Source organism: Tasmannia lanceolata, unplaced genomic scaffold (genome assembly GCF_043159265.1).
Source record: "Tasmannia lanceolata isolate RefF3 unplaced genomic scaffold, GAP_Taslan_0.1 ptg000020l, whole genome shotgun sequence".
Taxonomy (NCBI): Eukaryota; Viridiplantae; Streptophyta; class Magnoliopsida; order Canellales; family Winteraceae; genus Tasmannia; species Tasmannia lanceolata.
The window spans coordinates 29,391,591-29,419,094 of record NW_027518697.1 but is presented as its reverse complement, the minus strand read 5'-3'; positions in this window follow the sequence as shown (position 1 = coordinate 29,419,094).

The window sequence follows — 27,504 nt, the reverse complement described above, 5'->3', positions numbered from 1 at the left end:
AATTTTTAAAATTAAGAGGGTTAAATTCACTTTACAAAGCAACTTTAATAAACCTTTGAAATTTCTTGAATTTTTCAATCTCTGAGTCTTTTGGGTCTTAAAAAGTATAGAAATCTGAAATTTTCAAAAACTTTGACTCCGTTTTTATTACGATTTGACCTTTTGAACTTTACCCTTAAAGGGGTAAAATTCTGAAGATCAAATTTAAAAAGATGTCAAAACAGATCCAAAGTCAATGAAAATTTAAACATAACAGAGTTTTAAGGTTTTGAAACAGTACGAATATTTTGAAGAATTTTGGATTTTATTTAAGGGATTTAATTGGAAAAAACTAATTTTCGAAAGATATATTGAGTTTCCAGAGATGAAATTTGGTTGAAAAGTAACTAAGACTTGATCAAATCTCCGGTGAATTCTTCAAGATTTTTGGTTGCTGTTAGTTACTTGTTCATGATTTTTTATACCAAATCACGCATGCCATATTAAATCGGAATAACATAGAAAATTGCAATGTGAAATTCTAAAAATATTTTATTAATATTTACTGCTGGAATTACATGTTGTCACAAAGTTTGGATTGATTTAGATTAGATTTACTATGTGTTTCTTTATAAATTCATAATCGGAACAGATACTTTTAAAATCGAAAATTGATAGTAAATCATCTTTAAAATTCATGAACCTTTTACAGTAATCCTCTCTGGTCTAGATAAATCTACTGTTAAAATTTCATCTTATTTCAATTAGATTTTCTATGCGTTTACGTGTAAATCTATAATCTGGACAGATTTCTTTAACATTTTACAATTGATAGTAAATCATTTTCAAAATCCATGAAAATTGTACAGTAACCTTCTCTGATCCAGAGGATGTTACTGTAAACATTTGAAATCATTTAGATTTTGTTTGCTATAAGTTGATGTGTAAATCTATAATCTGGACAGACATCTTCAACATTGAACAACTGATAGCAAAACACATTTAAAATCCATGAAAAGTTTACTGTAGTCTTCTCTGGTCAAGGGAAGCTACTGTAAAAATTTTAGCTTATTTAGATTAGATTTGCTATCAGTTGATGTGTAAATCTATAATTTGAACTGGAATTTGTTAAAATCTTTAAGAAAATCGAAACAAATTCCAATTGTTATAAAAAATTTCAGAGAATTCTAATGCTTCATAACGTATTCAATCCTTAAACTATCGAAACAGAAACCATAGGAGTCATTGATTTCCTTTGTTGATTTGCAATGCTTTGATAGTTTAATCACCAAGATTGCGTTCATAATCGTATCTTAATTGTGATCAATCCTCAATAATTTGAGAATTTAAATTATAGTATGTTGTTGGCTCCGAGGTCTACTATCCACAGAAATCCTGAGAAATATGCCAGGCAATAACATACTATAACTTATGTGTCAAATTATGCAAGGGTGGAAAGCACGATTCCCTTTCATGAATGCAACTCAAGGCGGAAACTTGCCAATATTAAATCTATTGGTATTCCTTAGATTTTAGGATTCGAAAACTTTAAGGAACTGAAAATCATTAACTTTAACAAATTGAATCAATTTACCCCATGTCTTTCGGAACTGCTGGATTGCGGTCTCTATCGTAAGAACCTTTAGAGCCCCCTTTAGGAACACTAATGTCATTTCCTGTTCTAGGTTTTAGGGTGTCCTAGAGTTAGGGAGTTTAGCTTCATCACGACTGATTGCTATTATTAACAATTGAATCATAGATCTAGTTACACTAGTTACCATTTTTTTTCCATATGACAAGCCTAGTTACCTAGGATGTAGGTTCACCTACATTAGTGTAAGGGATGTCTTGCACTTAGATAGGACCATATATCATCTTAGATGGAGTCCTAGGATAATAAAATCTACTCAACTTGAATTAAATAATCTCTCTTAAACTGTTGAAACAGTCATTCCAGTCTAGATTGGTGTCTTAGACGTCTTAGGCATATTGCTTAGTTTAGGCCACCGAACTACGTCGACTCTGATCCCAGTGATGCTTGGGTACGTAGGCAGCTTGGATGCTTGATGGCATACCAATCACGAGTCGGCTCCACATACAATCAGTGGGGTTCTTTAGGGTAGTTTTTTTTTTCTTTCATCATTTAAAATCTTAAATTAAAATTGATTAAATCACTTAGGACTTTTTTCCAAATTAAAATTTTAAGAGAACTTTCACATAGATTGAATCCAAACGAATTAAGAAAATCAAGATACACATTAGGAAATGCATTGAAATTAGATCTTAGGATGCATGTCATATAGTTTGCACATTAATATAGAGTTAAATGAGCCATTTAAAATAAATTCAAGACAGTTAACTTTTAGAATTGAAGACCGGATTATCGGGCAAGAATGATGCATGTGGTGGTAACTCCTCATACCTTCTATTCTCGTAATCAGGTAACGAATCTAGATTCCTGGTCAATTATGGGTCTTAGATCTTTCATCTAGGTGGTGACTCTGTCATTCTCTTTTGCGTGAAACTTTAGTTATCCCAAATTCACAGAAAAGATGAATTAAATAAATTAATAAAAAAAAGGCACGAGCCATTCTCGTGGGTACGAGAGACCAAGAGAGGCGGGTCACGCGCCACGCCCCTCTCTCGGGATCTGGTCCCACAGACTAGCGACTCTGCTGGGGACCACCTAGCTTCATTAAAATTTCAAAGGATAACTCATTTGAATTGATTTTAATTGGCTCATGAAAACTCTGTCTTATATCTTATATGCTTGATAGATTAGTTTGTATGTTTTATTTTCTCATCACATCATACTCAAACTTAATCTAACAAAATCTGAAGGCATCATAGATTTCGCAAACTTATTTCACACACTTACATCACTTGCATCTAAACTCTTGCATCTCACATGCACACACGTCCTATTTTAGGAACCCGGAGTGTTATTTAGCATGGTTGACTGGAATTTCATCACCTGGTGCCTCCGTGATAGAGAAGCATTCCACTCTTAGCCTAGTACCTTTATGGTACGTAAACGAATCTCTTATTCAAGTACTGATACGCCGGACACTGGTACAGTATATTGAGCACGGATTTGCACTAAGGAAACTCTTGGCCTTACCCCTAGATTACCCCATACATGCATATAGTATGAACACGCGTGCATCAGGTGTGTGAGCCTAGATTATGATACCCTTCCCATTTGTGTCTAGATTTGGCCGTAGTCCATCTTCCAATGGCTATGATATGTTTTAGGTACACAAACAAAGTCATGAGTCGAGATCTGCTCTCCATTCTGCTAGATTAGGATTAGGGTGGATGCCTTCAGGTAACACCAGATAAGATGTAAGAAGATTAAAAGCTTTTCCTTAGAGATTAGGATATAAATCTCATCTTTTCCCAAGATCTCATAGATTATCTTCTTAGATTATCCCTCATGTACGATCTCATCTTGATTGTATCCTTCTTCATCTATGATCCATCTATCAAGAACGGTGATTCTATCTCTATATTCCTCTGATCCCGTAGCTTTCATTGGTTTCATCTTCTAAATTTTCCTTGCTAATCTTCATCATTTTGAGGTTTAGAAAGTCCATTTTATAGGTTCATTACCTCGTCAGTCTTTGTTCGGATCATTGTTGTCATTTCCTCTCAATTGTCTGTTCATCCATCTCTCATACTTAAAGCTGTGTTTAAAGAACTCATTGGTCTCATTCTAATCAAGAAAGTCCATTCTGTGATACTCGAGTTTGAGCTCATTACATTTCTAGTCTAGGACCTTGTTCCTTTGCACTAGGGGCATTATTCAAATCTTCTCTCTTAATACCCAAGTATTCATTTTCGAAGTCCTTAGACTAGGGACATTCTCCTTTACTCATTATGTCGCCATTGTTATACCTTGTTCATTTTAGGATTCATTCTGTCATCCCATCTTGCAAAGGCCACAATCATCTCTAATCATTGAGAATAAATACATGCTGAATCTCAATCTTATACCTTGTGCTTATTGTTTCCATGTTCGGAGCATTCACCATTGATCCCGCTCAAGCAACTTGGGTTCGAATAGACTCTGTAAGCCCAATGGTTCCCACCTTGGCATTCCCATCTTCTTTTGATGATTCCAATACACAAGTGATTTTATATCACTAATGTGTTTGAATGTATAAGTTGTAGATCATGATTGTGTTAAGACAAGATTGCTTGGATTAAGGCCAAAAAGCTCTCATTGGACCACATTCGGTAGGCCAAGACATCGGAGATCCAAGGCGCATGAAGACTTGAAGCATCGCAATTGAAGATCGAAGTCATTTTAGAATGTCAAGATCCAATCATAGTTTAGATTTTAAGAGGCATAAATAAGTATCCACACACCCTAAATGCTTAAGTGGTTGTCCTTGTGGTGTTCCAACAATTTGGAACCCTCATAACAATCCCACTTGGTGAAGATTTGGAAGACCAAAACAAATAAGAAACAAGAATTGAAAATCTGCTAGAAATAGGCTTCTCGGAGCTCCGAGATTTGATCAAGTAACATTTTCTTATCTTCTGTTTCATTTCCTGGAACTCCGAGAGAAATTCTCGGAACTCCGAGAGAAATTCTCGAAACTCCGAGACCACTAGTTCGGGAACAATATTATAGCCGTTGGGGTTTTTGCCAGAATTACCACTATGCTCCTCAAACTGTCATATTTAGTTTTTCTATATATATGTGGGTTCTAAACTTCCCAACCATCAATCCTAACACTCTAAAAACCTATTGGAATATCCGAAGAGTGTATTAAGCTTGTTTATGCCTCTCATTATCTAGAATTAGGATTTGGATCATAGGCTTCAATTTGTACATCTTCTACAAACCTTTAAACCCTTGTGAGGGCGAGTGTTCGGAGAAGCGGAGCCCACTCTCCGTGGTGAGGATTGCCACCAAGGTTAAAGGCAATTGGAATTGTAATCGGCACCGATCTTCGCCGAAGTTAAGAAGATCAACATAGTGAAGCCATCAACGGGTTTGGTTGGTGGAGTGGAGTAGGCCTCGCGTTTTGAGGACCGAACCACTTTAAATCTCGGGTGCATTCTCTCTTATCTCTTGCTTTATATTTGCATTGCACTTAGGATTTAACTTGTGTGCTTAATTGCCTTTCTGATCTCTTAAATCTTCAAAATTGGGTTAGAGTTTTCAAAAGCTTAAAACTTGTTAGTAACCTAATTTTACCTCCTCATAAGTTGTCATTAGAATAGTACTCGGGCCTACCCTTGGAATTTCAGACTCTCGTCTGGTCAGGAAGTCACCTCCCCCATCTCCTTCGGGAGCTTCTCCATCATCTCCATATACACCCATGGCAGAACACTTTGAGAACCCTCAGACCAATAACCTTGAAGTTATGATGGCCGCACTCCTTGAACAAATGAAAGGAATCAAAGAAGATAATCAGTTTTTTAAAGCCCAATTCGCCGAGAAGTTTGGTCCATCATTTCCTTCACCTTCAAAGGGCAAAGAACCCATGAAACCTGTCATGTCAGAGCTTCATCCTAAGGCTATGGTGATTCCCATTCCTCAAGGCCCATTTGATGTTAGTGATGAAGAACAATATGGTGAAGAGAACTACAACCCGGTCTCATTGCTAGTTGATAAGTTGGTTATGGAGAAGTTGGAACAGCTAACTAAGAAGGTTGATAATATGCAGATTCAAGAGCAAGGGTCCTTTAACTTAAATGATCTCACACTCTTCCAGGAAATCCGGCTTCCTAAGAATTTTCAGATGCCAGACTTTGACAAGTATGATGGCACGGGGTGCCCTACTTCCCATCTTCAGATGTTCACTATCATGTGCCAACCTCAAAACTTATCTCCTGAACAAATGGCCCAGCTTTTCCTGGTTTCTTTAACTAAGGTAGCCAGGAGGTGATTTTTGGGATTGAACAAGACCAGCTATAGGACATGGAAAGACATTGCTGAACAGTTTGTGAAGCAATTCAAGTATGATGACGGGGCAGAGATCACTAAGAAAGACTTAGAAAAGACCAAACAAGATTCAAGGGAGTCTTTTTTGACATTTGTGAAAAGATGGAGGGGGTTGGCAGCATAGATGATTGACCGTCCTACTGAGAAAGAGCAAGTTCAGATGATACTTAAAAACCTCTCCCCTCGGCTCTATTATCACATGTCTCTCCAGTATTATCCTGACTTCGAGCACCTCATTAATGCTGGCACACAAATTGAAGAAGCAATGTCACAAGGGGTGTATAACCGAAGCAATCCTAATATCCGAGATTTTAAGCAGCCTGCACCCGCACAGGTAAAAGAGGTTGGCAGTGTCTCTCGTGCCAATTCTCAACTGCCGAGACCTCAGAACCCTAGAGTCATGGATTATGATCAACCCATGGTCGCACCCCACCAGCAACCAAAGAAGGATTTTGATCCTCTACCCGTTCCACCTTCTAAAATCCTACAAGATTGTTTAGCCTTAGGGCGCATCATTTTGCCTCCCATTAGACCACCTCCCAATCCTTTACCCCGAAGTTGGAGAGCACATGAGCACTGCGATTACCATTAAGGCCCGGGCCACGTCACTGATCGATGCATATCCTTGAAGTATGTGATCCAGAAGTTGATTGATGAGAAAAAATTGGCATTTCAACAGAGGCCGAACGTCATCAATAATCCTATGCCGACTCATGCAATACCACCGCCGGCAAATCTCAATACTTAAGACAACCTAGGGTTGAAAGAAGCACAGGTCCAGTTGCGGAAGGGGGTTGAAAGTACCAGTCATGACCCGCCTTTGCCGAGCCTCCAAAGCCAGACCTTTACAGCGTTTAATGTTAAAGTTTCAGTCATTTACTATTTTGTGTTGAGTCGGTCAATTTGTCAGTTCAGAAATTGAGTCTAGTCTTGCAAGGTTATAGAGTCAACGCCTAGTCTGGGTGAGTCTTTTTTTGCATTTATTTTCAAGTAAAAAAATTGTGAATCTTGAGCATGTTCAGGATAGGTCATCATTTGTAGTGTCTTTCTATCAAATGAAATTTGCTTCCCAATAATGTTTCAGTGATTGCTTCTGATCTTAATAAATAAAAATGAGACTCTCTTCTCAAATGAGAAAAAAGATGCCGACGAAACTCCCCTTGATTGGCAGCATATGTTCAAACAAGAGGAAGAGGGCCGGGCCCAACCTCTCAAAGAGAAAATTGAAATGATAAACATTGGCACGAAAATTTTAATCCAGTAAATACCAATTGGAAATCCATTACCCTCCAAAAGAGTACACAGGGGCATGGATTAGAAACAACTTTCATATCTCCAAGATAAGAGTTCAAGAGCAAGTATTGAAAAACGATCGTCAAATATCAGAAGTTACTAATTCATAAATGGAGGATGTTAAAGAACAAGTTTCCCTCCATCAAAGTCAAAAGTGCATATCAGAATCTTGAAAGAAGAAGACTCATTATCTCTTACCTGGAAATGCCGTCAAACTCTGTGAAAAAAATAATAAAGAAAATTTATCAACCTAGATCAATTCCAAACCTGAACATTGGAAGGCCTCATTTGGCCGAACAAATCCCAAGTTCATGACCCAGTGTGAAAAAAGAATACCCTTTTTGCAAACCCCTTTGGGCCTGAATAATATTTTCTTTCAAAACCCATTATACTAAGGGCATCAGCCCTGAACTACGCGAGACCTGATCCCTACACTAAGGGACGTATGCAGCTCGGTCGAACTGAGTTCGGTCGTTTCAAAAGAAAAAATTCAGTAGTTCCAAAAAGAAGAAAAAAGAGAGTCAATCAATCAAAAGAAAGAAGTCAATAAAAAATGAAAGAAAAGAAAATAGAGTCAATCAAGAAAAAAAAGAAGAGAAAAGAAAAGAAAAATCAGTTTACCTTCAAACTAGGGGTATCTGCCCCGAACTATGCGTGACCTGATTCCTACACTAGGATGCGTAGGCAACCTATTTATAGGTTCGGTCGAAATTTTGGTAAAGCCATAAGAATTTTCTTTGAAAAAGCCCATCCTACCTATAAAGCTTTCCGGGGTTCAGAATCAAGGATTTATGTCCCAATCCAAAAAAAAAACAAAGAAAAGAACAGAGTTTGAAGATCTGCTAGACTGAAAACCTAAAAGGGCGGTCTAAGCAAAATTTAGGATAATTCCCTGCTAAGTTGAAAACTTGAAAAGGCGGCTAAGGCAAAAGTTAAGGGGATGGCCTGCTAAGTTGAAAACCTGAAGGTCAGCTTAGGCAAAAGTTAAGGTCAAACGGTCCGCCAAGTTGAAAACTTGAAAAAAGCGACTTGGTCAAGGTAAGAGAAAATATCTAAGCAGGCTAAACCTAATATCAAGATCAAGGATTCAAGAAGTTCAAGCAAGCACACTCTAAATCCTCGAAACTAGGGGCATGAAACCAAGCAATCTAAGGAGTGGTAATCAAATCCTTGAAGTATTACTGTTTTAAAGAGGAAGTCCATTGTTTGTCAATTGCAATACTACTCATTAAAAGGCCAGACTTACCAAATAAAACACTAAGTCAGAAGCATCACTGTGTGTCCGTTTAGCCAGTCAATTCGTGTTGTTATTTGGTCATTCATTTAGAAATCCTCGATCATTCGAATTGTGTCTTTTACCAGATTTTTCCTTTGAATAGAGTAGGTCATTGTCTTTGAGTTCGAAGGTCACAACTGTCTTGGTGAAAGAGGTAAGGCGTCAGCTTATCTCCAACTGTACTTGTAAGCCCAAGGGTCTACTCTTCTATCTTGTTTTGATGATTCTAAACATAATTGATTATGTTATTGAATACTAATAAATTTGCCTTGAAGTGTTGTGTTTAAAATATGATTGATCATTGAAGAAACCAACACACTACATGGTCATGCTTGAAGATGTACCACACAAGAGTCAAATGAGCTAAGTGGACCTCACATCATCTCTCAAGCAAGCATACACAAGATGGAAGACCAATTGAAGACCAAGGCTAAAGAGAAGTTGAGGTTTACATAGAATTCATTGTACATCTTTTCTCTTTAGATTTCTAAGTCAAGGCAAAGTGTTTTAAAATAGTTTTTCAAAAACACTTAAGAACTTAAAAGGTTTAGTGAATGGTTATGTCGTGGACCAACATGTTGGGGACCGACATGTTGGGACCCTCATAAACGTTCCAAAATTATCATAGGGATTGAGTTCCAAAAGCCCAAAATCAAATAAGCAATAAAAACACAAAATCTGCTTATTTTAGGCTTCTCAGAACTCCGAGATTTTTCTCGGAGCTCCGAGCTCGGAAATCCGAGAGTTCCCTCGGAACTCCGAGAGTTCCATCGGAACTCCGAGAAATGGTCCAGTAGTATTTTTCACTTCTGGTCATTTTCTCGGAACTCCGAGAAATGGTCCAGTAGAATTTTTCCATCTTCTGGCCGTTCTCTCGGAACTCCGAGAATGGGTCTCGGAACTCCGAGAATTTCGCGACAGCACAGAAAAGAGCCGTTGGGATTTGAATTAAAATGTGGTTTTTGATATTAACATCCCCAAACGGTCATATTTTGTTGAGAAGCTATATATACACCTTCAAGAGGATTATTTTCCTCTCTTGAACATTTGAAAAACCTCCTTAAGCATTCAAGTAAACTTGCAACCCATTTGAGCTTAAGATTTTGTTTTTCTCCCCAAACTTGCCTTGCACTTGCAAATCTATTGAGTTTGGATTTAGAGCTTTCACTTGCAACCACTATTGGAGAGCAATCAAAGGGACAACATTGTGCATCAAGCTTTCAAGAGAAGCCAAGCAAATTTTCATCTTCTATTTTTGTAAAGGTGGCTAGGGCATTCTATCTTAATACCCTGGAGAGTATCGCTTAGAACTCGGCGAAGAAGGAGAGTCGGTGTAAAGGTGTAAGGGCATCCTCATTTAATATCCCTTGGAAGTGTAATCGCCCCGGAGCCGGGCATCGTGGAGGTCTCGATTAGTGGAAATCCTTAAGGACGATCTTAAGAAGAGTGGAGTAGGGCTTTGCCCGAACCACTATATATGGGTGTGTTCTTTCTTTGTCTTGCACTTTCATTCTTGATTTTGGTTTGACATTTATTTAGTTTTTGATTTTATTTGAACTAACCAAAATCTAATCAAGAGAAGAAAAATCAAATTCGGTTTAATACTTAAAATTAAAAAAGGTATAAATTAGTGTTAAAACCAATTCACCCCCCCTCTTGTTTATTTCAATTGGTATCAGAGCCTCGTCTCTACTTTATTTAAAAACCCTAACCGGTCTAGAGAAAAGATTCTAAAAATGGAAAACTATCCTCAACACCATGAAGGTTACTCAAACACTAGGCCACCCTATTTTGATGGAACCAATTATGGATTTTGAAAAACCAAAATGAAAATCTTTTTAACCCAAGATTACCAAATGTGGAGAGCCATTCATAATGGATATACACTACCCACTAGAAATCTAAATGATTGGACCGAAGCCGAACAACAAGCCTCCAACTACAATGCCAAAGCCATGAATTCCCTTATTTGTGCCTTGTCACCCGGAGAATTCAATAGAGTTTCAAATTTGAATTCGGCAAAGAAAATTTGGGACACCCTAGAAGTTACACATGAGGGAACAAACCAAGTTAAGGAATCTAAAATGAATCATATATTTAGGCAATATGAACTCTTTCAAATGACACACGATGAAACTATTGCCGACATGTATACTAGATTAACTAACCTAGTAAATGGACTAAGGGGACTTGGAAAATAATTTTCGAATAGAGATTTAGTGACCAAAATTCTTAGATTCCTACCTTTGTCATGGGAATCTAAAACTTCCGCAATCACCGAAGCCAAGGACATGAACACATTGAACCTAGATGAATTAATAAGGTCCTTGATAACCCATGAGATGATTTTTAAAACAAAAGCACCCGAAATTGAAAATAAAATTGAAAAAGGAAAATGTGTTGCTTTTGCTTGCAATGTAGGTGATAACGAAGAGGCAAAGGAAGACATGGAAGATGAAGTAGCCCTCCTAACAAGAAGGATCAAGTTCTTGCAAAGGAATATGGGAGGCATGAAAAATAGAAGAACCAATCCTCCATTCAAGAAGAAAGAAGAGCTCGATGACGGATCATCCCAACCCTGATGCTATGGATGCAAGAAACTTGAACACATTCGCCCGGATTGTCCACTCAACAATGAGCCTACCTCAAACAATCGGTTCAAGAGAAGAGAAAGCAAGAAAGGAATGACCGCCACATGGGATGAGGAAAATGAAAGTGAAGGCGAACCAAATGATGGAGAAGATTGCTTGATAGCAACAAATGTTTGCTTCATGGCCTCAACAAATGACAATCAAGACGTAAGTACCTTAAATGATATTATTGTTTTAAAAGAAGTCCTTGATTCCTTACAAAATGCACATGATGAACTTGAAATTGAATTTGATAAAAATGCATTATTTGAAAATTCTCTTTCTAACATGACAAAGGAATTTGGTTGGTTAAAGAAAGATCATGAATTTTTAGATGATGAAAATGAAAAATATAAAATTGAAATTCATAATCTAAATGCTACCATCAAGATTTTAAATGAAAATCGACAAGAAATATCTATTGAAAACAACAAGCTAAAGCATGAAAATAGTAAACTATCTGTGGACCCCGATCCGAGAGAGGGGCGGCGGTGAGGGACGAGCCCCACACGCGTGCAAACCAGTCTCAGTGGATCATCCACGTGAATGGAGAGCTCTACCAAGGAACTCTCGAAAGAATGTGCCTCTCACAGCATGAGTGGCGAGAAAAGGTGAGATACCTCTCGATTCGGGGACTAACCCAGATTCGAGGCGTACCTTAAACAAAGAAGAGTCGCCATCCAAGGAAAAGGGTCCAAGGATCCCATACTATGCTCTGTTGCAACGGATAACCAGAGATATAAAATAGGGTTCGTGCCTGGTTACGAATTCGGAAGGTCTAAAGAGCACCTCATCCGCCCAAGTGCAAGCACCTGGTCTCTTATGCCATTTACTTATTAATCTTGAAGAGTTTTGAGCGAAAGTCATATGAAATGGGAACGAATATCTCCGAGAAGACGTCTATCTAATCATGCATGTCTCGGAGATGTTTAATAAACACACATAAAAGAAATAAAAGTGTCGCCTAAGTAACTAGGTTATGGATGTCAAACCTAACTGGTGTCTAAGTTCTGGTGTGCAAACACATGCATGTTACAGCAAAAAGGTATAGGATCTGTACGTGAAGGTAAGAAAACACAACAAAACACACAGCACAAATAAACTATATATATAACAGGAAAAACAAATCCTAACTCTAATGCAGGACTTGACTCGGACCAAGATGGCCGTCCATCTTAGCTGCTCTACGTATCCCGGCCTCGGGAAGAATCGGAGTCAACGTAGTTCGATGCCCTATTCTAACTACGATGCCTAACCATCTAGAACCGCTATCCTAGACTCGATTCCGCTAGACTCGACTGATTTTTAAAGCTTTTTTACACAATTGCTTAAGTTCAAGTGAACTGTAAGTTTTAGGACTCTATATGCCCTAACTAATGCAGGTTGATTAGCCTTAAACTAATGCAGGTGGGCCCTACATCCTATGTGTATCTAGGCTGTGCAACCTAAAGAAAACCAATGGGCTGACTATATGTTTCCTAGTCTAGCCATTGGTTCGACTAAGTGTCTAACCGATCGACTCGAGGCCTCCTAACTCTAGGGACACTCACACGACAGGACACACCACATCAATACAAATCAAGACCGACTCCTAACTCTAAAACACCCTAAATACCTAGGACAGAGTCCTAACTCTAGGGGAAGATCTTTTTTGAAAAGGGTTTTAAAGATTTTTTGTATTTTTTGAGAACTTGAAATGTTTATTTTTAAAGGTTTGGCTGGACTTGGGATGTGGATCCAAAGCTGCACTACGTACCCTTTGGAAAGGGATCAAGCCAACGTAGTTCGGAATAGAATTTCCTAACTACTCTAAATGACTCAAGATTTTTGAGATTTTTTTGGATTTTGAAATGTTTTTGAATTTTCAAGTGTTTTTTGAGATATTTTTAAATTTTTAAGTATTTTTGAGATGTTTTGGGTTTTTAAGTGTTTTTGGGATATTTTTGGATTTTTAAGTGTTTTTGAGATGTTTTTGGATTTTTAAGTGTTTTTTGAGATGTTTTTGGATTTTTAAGTGTTTTTGAGATATTTTTGGATTTTTAAGTGTTTTTGAGATTTTTTATTTTTTTTTTGGATTTTTGGAATTTTTGACACAAGAGGAACAAAATCCTATCATCATAAGGGCAGGACTAACTCCTGAAATCCTGCAAAGGTCGGACAGCATCCTATGCTTTGCGGGGGAAAAAAAAGACAGAAACACGACTCTGCAAGGGTTGGATAGCTTCCTATACCTTGCAAGAGCGGATAGAAAGATATGATATGATGAGAGGTAGGATGGAATCCTAACCCCTATGATGATAGAATTTAATTCCTGAACAAGAGGACTGACTCTCTAGACTAAGGACAGATTCCTATGCTAGTGGTCTATCAAAACTAAGATAAAGCTCACAAGTACTAAGGAAAAGAAATCCTGTGTATATTTGACAAAGGTAAAACACCCAACCGGGCCGGATAGCTACCTAGCCCTAGGGTGCAACAAATATGCAACCCAATACCCATAAGGATAGGGGTATGCTGCCAAGCCGAGTAGAGTGTTCTCCCAAAACCAAACTACGCACAGAGAGGAGGTTTAGCAAGAGAAAGAGACTGGGTAGACTAAGGACGGATTCCGATGCTAGAGGATTGACTCAAATATGAAAGGACTGATTCCTAATACATAACCCTAAGAGGGGAGTGCCAATGAGACTAGGCTAGTCTCCTAAAAGAAAATGATATAAGAAGGGTGTTAGTGAGACTAGGCAAGTCTCCTAAACACAGAGATGGGCTCCATTACCCTTGCAATGATAATAAAGGTAAGGCAAACAAACAGACCAAGTTGGTTTTGAACTAATAAGGGCGTTCTATTTAAGACTTGGATAGTCTCCTATGTATAACTCGCTAAATGAGACAAAGCTTGTCTCTAAAGGATTTGATTATTTTTTGTGAGACATAGCTTGTCTCTCTAAAAAGATTGGCACTTTAATGAGACAAAGCCTGTCTCTAAATGGATTTGACATTAATGCTGGGACATAGCTTGTCTCCCTAAAAGAAGGCTCCAACTAGCACTAATATTAACCTTGCAATGAGAAGGATTCTAATGGCTAAAGAAATTTAACAAAATCTATAAGACTGTGTTAGTCTATCGCAGATTCTATTCTATTCTTATAAAAATAAATCAAGCAAAGAAGAATTTTTCAATAGAATAGCAATCATAAAAAAGGTAAACAATATTAATTAGTCCAGACCAACCGTTGGATAGCCTAATAAAGTAAAAGTAAACAATAGCAAACACTTCTATTCCCAATCACACACCACCCCAATATGGGGATGAAATCAGATGATGCTAAAGTAATCATCTGATATCATAATACACATGATAATATTTCCACATCCCGCCTTGAAATCAGACAGTACTCATGTCGATAATATCGAATAGAGTAGTCATCTGATCTCCTTCTTCTTATTTAAACAATTTATTTAAAAAAATCTAAAAATGGGCTTAGGCTAACGCCTTCATCGCCTCTTTTCTTTTTTCTTTTTTTTTTAAATAAAAATAAAAAAAAAATTCACCAATAGATACAGCCTTGTCTAATTCTCATTTCATTTTTTTTAAAAAAAAAAAAAAAACCATCTTCTCTTATTCTGATAGACAGCAAGTAGTGAACAACAGGGAATATTAATTATGTGCTTATGAATGTGAACCAATGGGCAGCAATTTATTCGCAATAATGGGCAGCAAACAATAAACAACAGGGAATATTAACTATGTGCTCGTGAATGTGAACCAATGGGCAGCAATTTATTCGCAATAATGGGCAGCAAACAATAAACAACAATGGATAGCAACTATATGCTTGTGAAAATGAACCAATGGACAGCAGTTTATTCACAATAATGGGCAGTAAACAATAAACAACAATAGATAGCAACTATGTTCTTATGAAAATGAACCAATGGGCAACAGTTTATTCACAATAATGGGCAGCAAACAATAAACAACAATAGATAGCAACTATGTTCTTATGAAAATGAACCAATGGGCAGCAGTTTATTCACAATAATGGGCAGCAAACAATAAACAACAATAGATAGCAACTATGTTCTTATGAAAATGAACCAATGGGTGTCAAGGCATTAAGCATGATGGATCAAATAATGAGAACACATCCCATGCTATGACACTGAATGACCAAATCGTAGATAACTACTATGTAACTGATGAAAACTTTAAACAATAATAGTCTGAAGATGGCTCTTTGTTGCTATTACCTTAAGCTTACTATACCTTGGATCTAACCTGAACTCCTATGCATGCGCCTTAATCATGTAAAGATAACTTTTTGTTGCTAAAATACAGGGCATGTATAAAATACAGCACAAATTTTCAACCAATTCACTCATTTATACAGCAATATAAAAAGAGCTTTTGCTAAGATAGGCTTTAGCATCTTTAGAAATTCTCCAAGTACCACTACAAATCCCACAAGGTCTTCTCTATCACCGAAAAATTCAAACTAAGTCATACAAAATATATAAAAAAAATGTTTCAAGATAAATACAGTCACAAAATTTGGACTACGGATATAAGCATAAAATCAAGTATCTCATCCTCACATAATATTAATTTTTATACAATCCAAGAATTAAGAAGAGAAAGAGATAAAAGAAAAAAATAAAATAATATCAAAAGCTTTGGAATGATAGCGTAAATGAGGGGGGGTTTCAATATGGCTACCACAAAACAAGGCTACAAGGGCTGCCATTATTAAAGAGAAATGGCTGTCATTATTAAGAATGAGGGGCTGCGAATATTAAAAAGTGAAATAAGGGCTGTGCATATTAAATAAGGGTACAAAGGCTTCAATTATATACATATAGACATGAAGCATTGCTCACAAAGACAATCCTCATACTATTTTCTAATCCCTATTGCATTTACCTGTAAGAAATTATCTAATGAAATTTGCAAACAGTGGAAATTCAATACATCCCTTATTAGAATGTCAAAGACCTCATGCCATCCAATCAAATAGGTTAAGTTGTTGATATCTATAAAACTTATTTCCCATTTCTAATAATATGCAATAAAAATTCATAGATACTACCTTAAACATTCAATATATTTTTTTTTTTTACCAAATCAGGGATATAATATGTGCACAGTTTAACATTTCTCAAAATAAAATGGATTACAAATATGGAAATATTTTTCTACCCATGACACTAATGTCATACACCACTAAATCAATCTTCGAGTAGAAAACCAATTTAATTTTGAAAAATACTTAGATAACTTGAACTCCTACACTTAAAATAAACATTTTAAACATATTATATACATCCCTAAATACTTTGAACTGGCATGTATTAAGAAAAATTAACATCAGAATTGCTCTCACAATCCATAAATAAATGGGCCTAATTGACGATTGAATTATGTCTATTTCCCGTACAAAAAAAAAAAAAAAAAAAAAAAAAAAAAAAAAAAAAAAAAAAAACAGGGGTTGGTTCTTATCAAAGTGAAGTGAATGAGATGATTTGGTTTCAGTGTAGGATTCAAAAATTGAAATACATGTGACCAAGAAAATATATAGGACAAAACTATGTATTTAAGCAATAACTAACACAAGAATTGAATCATATGCAAACAGGGAACCATCCAGGACTGATCGTGTCTACGAATAATGCATTACACGAAAAATAAACCATTTCAAAAAAAACATACACAGGTACTTTCACATCAACTCGTAAAAAAAAAATTATTTACCACCTGGTTCAAGTAGAACAGAACATACAGCTTATGATTTTCTAAATTTTTCAAGTACAAACACCACTATCTATACTCAGATAACCTTTATTCCATATCATTATTATTAAACTTATAAGAAGGAACAGAAAAAGATTCATGAAAAACAAAATAGTAAATGACATATTCACAGGCTAAAAATAATACTTACGATTAAAGAAATCGAAAATATCCTTAATCAACAAATCAAAACATATCATTCACTCTTCTTGAAATGAACATAATTCATAATCTAGACAAGACATCAAAAGAATTCTTACAATCTCAACAATTACACAGGTGATTTGCACACATGAAACCAAAACAATAAAATATCAGAAATCATGACCTCATTCTATCAGATCAATCACATTAGAAAACATCACATCTTAAAAAAAAAATTATATATTAAAATTTTTTAAAGAAAAACAGAGTTATACGCTATTACTTACATTCTCCATAAAAAAAAAACTTCATAGATCAAATTATATGATTCATACTTGCTAATTAAAAAAACAAGCTATTCATTCAAAAGAAAACTATATCTATGATTTTCCACAGATCGATACAAGTAATCAAAATCGATAGCTTCTCTTCTTCTTTTTTTTTTTAATATAGAATTTGATAGATCTAATAGTGGAAGATAAGGAAAATACCTGAATTATCACAGTGACTTTAATGTTCTCCTTGTTTTTTTTTCTTCCGATGTAGAAATCTTAATTCGAGAACAAATCTTGTGATCCAAATGAAGAAAATCTCTGCAATCTTGAATAGATCCGAGTTGATTCCTTTCTTTTTTAGAGAACTTTCAGCTTTGAAGCAAAAACACACTTTACATTTGCATATATCTACCGGTCTCTCCTTCTCCGAATTTTAACATGGATTTCCAAAGAAAATGATGATCAAAGATCAGTTGAGAAGAAAACAAGTTCAGATCTTAGGGTTTATGCAGAGAAAAACAAACTCTGGCTTAAACGAGAAAAACAGAGGAGAAGAATAGATTTGCAGAATCGAAAGCTAGAGGTTGCGTTCACCGGAGAAGAAGAAACGGCCGAAAATTTGGCCAAAATTATAACGTGAAACGCTTGTCGGAGAAGAAAGAGGGGAAAAACTAGGTTAGGGAGTTTAGATCTAGAATTCGTAGCTAAAAAAAAAATCAAAGCCGAAGATGATACAGAGTGAGATTGAAACCGTGAAACGCTTGCCGGAGAAGAGAATTCCACCAGAAAATCAACCGGAAAATGATCGGCGAAGGAAAAGGAATGGATTCAGGGTTTGGATCGCACGAGATCTACTCTCTCTCTCTAGCTTTGCAGACTCTCTCTCTCTAAAAGGGGAAACGAAAATTCTCTCTTTTTTTTTTTTAATAAGCTTTGATTTTTTTTGCTTTTATATAAAATTTGGGAAATGATATTGGCAACACTAATTGATAAGCGCACAAATGCGCGACCCTAAATGGCTAATGCACCCCCCACTTCCTGATAACCACACAAACTCCGCTTGTCTTTTCCAAATTTTTTCGGCGAAACTTTTCTGAAATTTTGCGAGGATTTTTCTGAGGTTATAAGGCTTCTAAAAATGTATTCATGGGCACTTAGGGGCTTGATTTGGTTTGGTTTTTTCCTAAAATACAAGGTTTTTGGGGTAAATCAAAGAAACAATGCGGGCCACTCTCTCCTTGCACTACACACACCTTCTCAATCTGTTCGCTAAGCAAACGAGCCCCGATCTCGATGAAATTTTGCAGGGGGGAAGAGAAGACCATAATCCAACCTAGGGTGAAGTTTGGGACCCTAATTCAATCATTTGATGGGATTTAGGTCAAACTTGAAAGGTTTAGGGCACAGTCAAAATGGGGTGTCTACAGATGCCCCTCTTTGGCAGAGCGTGTTTGTCACGCGAATGTCAAAGCTGAACAGACAGCACATTTTGACTGGCCTAAGATTAAAGAGTTGTAAAATTTTGGATTTTTGAAAATGATACTCACAATGCAAATGGGTGAAATAGCTTTTCACCGGACTCTGACTCTGCAAACACTGGTGAGATAGCCTCTCTCCAACTCTTAACTCAACAATTGATATATTAGTGAGATAGCCTCTCTTGCAAAACATTACATGATAGATTTGATTGCCAATGATCTTGAAATTTGAAGATAAAATGAATCTGGATGCCGTGTAGAAACGGACTTGAATGACTTGAATGCCGTGTGAAAACGGACTTGGAATACCATGTGAAAGTGGACTTGAACGCCGTGTGAAAACGGACTTAGAATGCCATGTGAAAATGGACTTGAAATGCCATGTGAAAATGGACTTGAACGCCGTGTGAAAACGGACTTAGAATGCCATGTGAAAATGGACTTGCACGCCGTGTGAAAACGGACTTAGAATGCCATGTGAAAATGGACTTGAAATGCCATGTGAAAATGGACTTGCACGCCGTGTGAAAACGGACTTAGAATGCCATGTGAAAATGGACTTGAAATGCCATGTGAAAATGGACTTGAACGCCGTGTGAAAACGGACTTAGAATGCCATGTGAAAATGGACTTGAAATGCCATGTGAAAATGGACTTGCACGCCGTGTGAAAACGGACTTAGAATGCCATGTGAAAATGGACTTGAAATGCCATGTGAAAATGGACTTGAACGCCGTGTGAAAACGGACTTAGAATGCCATGTGAAAATGGACTTGAAATGCCATGTGAAAATGGACTTGCACGCCGTGTGAAAACGGACTTAGAATGCCATGTGAAAATGGACTTGAAATGCCATGTGAAAATGGACTTGAACGCCGTGTGAAAACGGACTTAGAATGCCATGTGAAAATGGACTTGAAATGCCATGTGAAAATGGACTTGAACGCCGTGTGAAAACGGACTTAGAATGCCATGTAAAAATGGACTTGAATGCCATGTGAAAATGGACTTGAATACCTTGAATGGCGAAATGAAGACGGATGCTGTAGAAAGCAAGGGTTAAAAGAAACCGAATTGGATTCAAAATCAGAAAATGATTTTGAGTAGATTGATTTCTCATTTTTTGCCAAGAGAAATAAAGAGTTTGCGTTCTCTGTTGAGAACAAAACTTCAAGGACTTGAAAGGATTTTGAGTAAGCCCTCTTCCATTTTTCAAAAGATTATTTTGAAAACTGTTTCCAAGAAACTAATTTTCAAAAGCATTGATTTTGCTAAAAAACACTTGACTGGAGAATGCTCAAGCTCCTCCTGTCTTCAATTGTTGAGAATAATCATCTCAAAAGCCATTGTTTAATTGATATCTTTTATGACCTGATTGCTCAGGTTATAAAAGATGCCCCTAGTATATTTTTACTTCCATGACAGATTCATAAGAGAGCAAAACACAGGAAAATGGTCATAAGCTTTCATTTCATTGAATATTTGAGGTTACAAAATTTTCCTCATATACAGGACTGAATCTGATTAACATCTTTCTTTCTCTTCTACCAACTGCTGGCGCTTCGACTGAATCTGAGAATTTGCCGCTCTGCTGAACCCTTGTTCGACTCTGGTATCACCTTCGAGGGAGTATAACTGCACATTTTTCTCTTATCACCCCAGCTTTGGGAGGGATAATAAATACACAGGACTACTCATACTGGACTTTGAAGCTTGACCTTGACTTAGCACAGAAAGGACTTTGACACTGATATCAAGAACTTCAATGATGACATGACTTGAATTCTAAGAGAGACTGAATCTGCTTCTTAGTCTGATAAGTGTTTTAAACTGGTACAGTCTACCACTTTTAGATTCTTTTGAAAGACCATATTTAAAGGTGTTTCATTCCTCTTTCCGAGATTTTCTGTCATGGTTAGTATCCCTTTGGATTGCTTAGTCTTAACCTCCTAGCTTAGAGAGTGCCAGAAGAATCTCTGCTGGCACTTACTCAGACTTTGGAGTAGTACCGCCAAAGAAATGAAAGTTATTGGCTCTCAGAGGGTTTGTCCTTTATGAAGTCACTGCCATGACCAACTCGCCTTTTCAGGTTTTCGATTTAGCGGACCGTATACCTTAATTTTTGCCTGAACTGTCTGCCCTTGCAGATTTTCCATCCAGCAGGCTTAGCACCCTAATTTTTGCCTAAGCTGCCCTTTCGGGTTTTCAACTTAGCGGGCGAATGACCCTAACTTTTGCCTAGACCGCCCTTACAGGTTTTCAGTCTAACGGGTCTAAGACTCCATCATTTTTTATTTTTTTCTGTTTCTCTACAAACCTGAGCTTAAATACACCAGAAAGACTTTTAGGTAGGCTTGGGTTCAAATAGGTTTTGATTTTTGGTAAGTTTTCATGTATTTGACCGAATCTGGCCCTCCAGACTGCCTACGTATCCCCAAAGAAAATGAGAATCAGGTCCGCGTAGTTCGCCCATTTGGGTTTCAAGGATTTTTTTGTTTTGTTCTTTTCTTTTCTAAGGATTTGAAAGATTTGACCGAACCTGAATTAATCAGGCTACCTACGTACCCTGTAGAGAGGGATCAGGTCATGACGTAGTTCAGGTTAAATATCTTTTATGACGCAAGTCATAAAAGATGCCCCTGGTTTGAGTTTATCAAAGAATGAAAGTGTTTTTTTTTTTATTTAGGCCCAAAGTGTTTGCAAATGGTTTTTTGACTTTGAGGTTGTTGGCTTTTGAGCTCTGATCGATCAAAGACGGCCTCCTGGTGTATCTAAGCATAGTACTTTTTTAGTTGGTCCAGGTTTGTAGGTTCTGTTAATTTTTCTCCATTTTCATTGAGGATTCTTACGGCTTTTCCAGGCAGGACTTCATCAACAATGTAAGGACCAGACCAATTTGGCCTGAACTTCCCTCTGGGATCAAACACCGGTGCCCTGTAAGACTTCAAGACGAGATCTCCTGGTTTCAGGTCTCGGACCTTGACTTTCTTGTTAAAGGCTCTTTCAATTCTTCTCTGATACCCTTGGATGTGATACAAGGCTCTCAGCCTCTTTTCATCAATCATCTGCAATTCCTGATGTCTGGCTTTGGCCCACTCAGACTCTGGCAGATTTGCTTCCATCATAACTCTTAGAGACGGGATTCTCACTTCAACAGGGAGGACTGCTTCCATTCCATACACTAGAGAATATGGAGTTACACCTGTAGAGGATCTGATCGATGTCCTGTAAGCCCATAAAGCAAAAGGAAGCTTGTTCGACCAGTCCTTATAAGTCTCGGTCATCTTACTGATTATGACCTTGATATTCTTATTCGCTGCTTCTACAGCCCCGTTGGTCTGCGGTCTGTAAGGAGATGATTTATGATGCTTGATTTTAAACTCTTCACACAGGTGCACTACCTCTTTCTTGAAGTGAGATCCATTATCAGAAATCAATTCATGAGGTACTCCATATCTGCAAATGATATTCGCACGGATGAACTTCGCAACTGTATTGGAAGTTATGGAAGCATATGAAGCAGCTTCTATCCATTTCGTGAAATAATCAATGGCCACCAAGATGTACTCGTGCCCACTTGACGATTTGGGATAGACTTTGCCAATGATATCAATTCCCCATACTGAGAATGGCCATGGCGAGGTCATAGAATGCAGCTCTGATGGAGGCACATGAATAAGATTCGCATAGACTTGGCATTTATGACATTTCTTCACGAATGCGAAACAATCTGTTTCCATTGAGGGCCAATAGAAGCCAAGTCTAAGGATTTTCCTTGACAGCATCTTACCATTCATGTGAGGACCACAAACACCTTCATGTGTTTGCTCTATGAGCTCTGCAGCCTGATCTTCATCAACACACAGAAGCTGAATACCGTCAAATGACCTTCTGTACAACTCTCCACCACAAATGATGAAGTTGGCAGCGAACTTCTGAAGAGTTTTCCTCTCTTTGCTGGAAGCTTCAGGCGGATGCCCCTTGCCTGAAATGAAATTTCTGATATCTGTATACCATGGCTTTCCATCTGGACATCTGGCAGATATTTCAATGGCATTCACATGTGCTGGAGCCCATTGCAATCTTACAGCTAAAGGTTGAACCTCCATTGTAGCAGAAATGTCCAACATTGATGCCAGAGTAGCCAAAGCATCAGCAAAGTGATTTCTCGTCCTTGACAGATGAGTGAAGGTGACATTCCTGAACTTTTTGACCAGAGATTCGAGATAAGTATGATATGAGATCAACCTCGCCTCCTTTGTCTTCCAATCCCCATTTATTTGACAAATGATCAGGATTGAATCTCCGAATACGTCGATGTCTTGAATTCGCAAAGCCAAAGCTGCCTCAAGTCCTGCGATGCATGCTTCATATTCAGCCATGTTATTGGTGCACTCAAATTGCAACTTGATGGATAACGGAATGTACTCCTTCTTTGGAGATACCAAAACAGCCCCTATTCCTTGACCATGATTATTGACAGCTCCGTCAAAGTACATAAGCCATTTGGAACTCGGAATCTCTTCTTCAATGTCCATAATCTCTTCATCAGGAAAATCAGCCTTCAGAAAAGCATTCTCTTCAATAGGAGCATCAGCTAGCTGCTCAGCGATGACCCGCCCCTTAATTGATTTCTGAGTGACATAAGTGATGTCAAACTCAGACAGTAATAGCAACCATCTGGCTGTTCTTCCAGTAAGAGCGGGTTTTTCGAACAAATACTTCAACGGATCCATCCGTGAGAGCAAAAATATCTTGTTCGACAGAAGATAATGTCTAAGCCTTTGAGTCGCCCAGACCAATGCTAAACACGTCTTTTCCAAGACAGTGTACTTGATTTCATACTCCAACATTTTCTTACTGATGTAGTAAATGGGCTTTTCTTTCTTAGACCCTGCCTCCTGCTGAGCAAGCATACAACCCATTGCTGTATCCGTGATGGACAAATACATCAACAACGGTTGACCAGGAATGACCGGGGATAAGACAGGGGGCAAAGACAAACATTGCTTGACTTTTTCAAATGCTTCCTGACATTCTTCATTCCATTTCTTGGAAGAATTCTTTTTTAATAACTTGAAGATGGGTTCACACGTCATAGTTAAATGAGATATGAATCTCCTCAAATATTGCACTTTGCCAAGGAATCCACGAATCTGCTTTTCTGTCTTTGGTGGTTGCATTTCTTGGATAGCCTTGATCTTCTGAGGGTCTACTTCGATTCCTCTTTCACTGACCATGAATCCAAGCAACTTCCCTGACGTGACCCCAAATACACATTTATTAGGGTTCAAGCGAAGCTGAAACTTTCGGATTCGCTCAAAAAACTTTCTCAAAGCGATTGTATGCTCTGGCCGAGTCCTGCCTTTGACAATCATGTCATCTACATAGACCTCGACTTCCTTATGAATCATGTCATGAAGAAGAGTAGTCGCGGCCCTCTGATAGGTGGCACCAGCATTCTTGAGACCAAATGGCATCACTCTGTAACAATATGTCCCCCACTGAGTAATAAATGCCGTCTTCATCATGTCCTCAGGCGCCATTTTGATCTGGTTATACCCTGAGAATCCATCCATAAAGGATAAAAGTGCATGTCCAGCGGTATTGTCAACCAGGAGATCAATGTTCGGAAGCGGAAAATCATCTTTCGGACTGGCCTTGTTCAGATCTCTGAAATCGACACACATCCTGACTTTCCCGTCCTTCTTGGGCACCGGTACAATATTTGCAAGCCATTCAGGGTATTCAACTACTTCGATGAATTTCACTTCGAGTAGTTTCTTAACCTCATCATGAACTTTCAACTCCCATTCTGTTTTAAGCTTTCGGAGTTTTTGCTTCTTCGGCTTGATGCCAGGGATTAGAGGTAATTTGTGTTGGACAATGTCCTCACTCAATCCTGGCATGTCGTCGTAAGACCAAGCAAAAACCTCCTTAAACTCTTTTAGCAAGGTGATTAATTCTTCACGCTCCTCAGGAGATAAAATTTTGCCAATTCGTATTTCCCGAATTAAGGTTTCATCACCTATATTTACGGTTTCAATTTCCTCTTCAAGTGGTTTAGCGCGGCGACTCTCCTCTTGTTGAATCATATGCTTGATTTCAAGGGGAGTTTCGTCGGCTACCTCATTAGACGGGGAATCTTGATTATCATTATTAGTTACTTGATCAGGTTTAGAAGCAGGATCAGTAGAAGAGACAAGTACAGGAATGTAAGCAAAAGAATCTTTTATTTCATCAGAATGAATGATTACATCAGATGACTTGCCCACATCAGGCGTTACAGATTTTGAAACAGAATGAAAAAATAAGTCGACATCAGTATCGACACAACTAGAAACATGTACAGCCAAAGAATCAATGAATATGCCCTCAGACTCGGACTCAACGCTACCCAGGACAGACTTGTCACCTACTCCAGAGGTAGACCCGACTTCTACAGTACCTGCATCAAAAGAAAAGTTAGAAATGACAGACTCTGGGATGGACTCAGAAACTGACACATACTTTAAAATAACTGACTCTTTTGAAGGGACTGGAATGTACTGAGGGATTACTTGGGGTATAACCTGTGAGGTCCAGTTATCCAGAGGTCCCTTGGCTGGGGTGATATAGTCCTCTGGGTTCAGAAAAGGTGCATCTCTTCCAATCATAGCAATGACTGGTGCCTCAGTTTGAAACAAAGAATTCAGGAGTTCTGGCTCAAAGTTCTCAACCCAGTCTGAGTCTGGTTCCTCTGTCACTACTGCCTCTGCAATCTGCTTACTGTAAAATTCTGCTGGCAGCTCATCTGCGAAGAAGATCTCAAGACCAGGCAGCTTTAGCCCGCTCTCATCATACCATGGCTCTGAAAAACCGTAATAAGGGCAATCAGCTCCTTCTTTCCGGAATCTGCCATTCATTATCATACTGAAGGGTCCCATTGGAAATTCTAAACCCTTGCGGCGACACTCGGCCCATTTAAACATGTAGGCTCTCATTTCCTGCACCTCCTTGCGAGTCGGCTTGTATCCCAACCCAAACAACCCATCAGATGCTTTCAACTCGGGCCGCTCAATCGGGCCCTGCATATTCTTCCCCAAACCTGCCCCTGGGAGATATCCAAATCGGCGCATCATCTTGACTACCCGAGTATTGGTGCTAGAGAGAAACATAATTTCTTCACTCATAGCCTCTTTCATGGTGATAGCCGAAACCTCCACTGAAAATCCTGTCAGACTGATATCTCTTGTGTTTTCAGTAACAAGCTCTTGAGATATTTGCCCAACTTCTGGCTCGGGATCTCCTTTGACAGTGATCACCCGATTGTTTCGAATGAATTTCAGTTTTTGATGAAGTGTGGAAGGGATAACTCCAACCTTGTGCAGCCAAGGTCGACCAAGCAATAGACAAAAAGAAGTCTTGATATCCAACACCTGAAATTCAATGTCAAAGGTTTCTCCTCCAATGACAATCTCAGTAGCCAAGGTTCCAATAACGTCCCTTCGGGTTCCATCATATGCCAGTATACCCTGCTCAGACGGAATGAAGTCTTCAGGCCCAAACCCCAGAGTAGTGGCAGTACTCAAAGGACACACGTTCAAAGCTGACCCATTGTCTACCAGTACTTCTGATACTTTCTTCTGGTTGCAAAGCAAGGTAATTTTGAGAGGACGAGTATGGTCCTTCCCTTCTGACGGCAAATCTTCGTCTGAGAAAGACAAAGCTTTTGAAGCTTTGGTCATGGCTACCAGGCCGACCAACTCATCTGGAGTAATCTCAACAGATACTTGGGACGAGTTCAGCTCACGAAGTACAACCTGTCTGTGCTTCGGCGATGCCATCAATAAACCCCAAATGGACACATTAGCTTGTGTCTTCTTGAGCTGATTCAACAAATTGTCTTCTTCTTCCTCAAGCCTCTGTTTCTGTTTCTGATTGTCAACCCCTCTTGCAATCTCAGCTGGATTATCAACTCTGAGTTCAGCTGGCTTAAATACTCGTCCACCTCGTGTGACGTGGCGGAGTTCATCACATTGATCGCTCAGGAGCAACAAATCTTCATCTTCTATCCTAAGGGTGTAAGGGGTTTTTATTTCTTCTCCCTCATCATCACCCACCCTTAAGACATATAGAGATTCAGAATCTTTCTCCTCATCTTCACACTGGAAAATATATGACTGGTTTGATGGTCCAGCCACATCAGGATCGTTCCAGGATAAAACATATGGCCTTTCTGATTCTACCCACTGATCTCCTTCTTCAAATTTCCAGACATAGGGTTCTTCGGATTCCACAGCACATATGAAGGAAGCCGGATCAATGACAGACTCCTCGGCGCAAATGACATTGACCGAGGATGGAGGCGGCATTGCATGTGTAGGAAGGGGGTTTCTAGTTACATTTGGTAACTCGATTGACAGTTCCTTCCTATCGATCATGTTCTGAATTTGGTGTTTCAAAGCTAAACACCTGTCAGTGATATGGCCAGTGTTACGGTGGTAATCACAGAATTGATCTTCTCTCCAGGTTCTTGGCAACGGGTTGGGAGGAGGTTTAATGTCAGGCAACTTAATCTTCTTGTCCTTCAATAGCTTTTTCAAAGCTACGGACAAAGAATACGGAAGGGGATCGAAATGACGAAGAGGCTTCTGCTCCATTGTCGGCCTTCTTACTTCAGTAACTACTCTAGGTGGGGGCGGC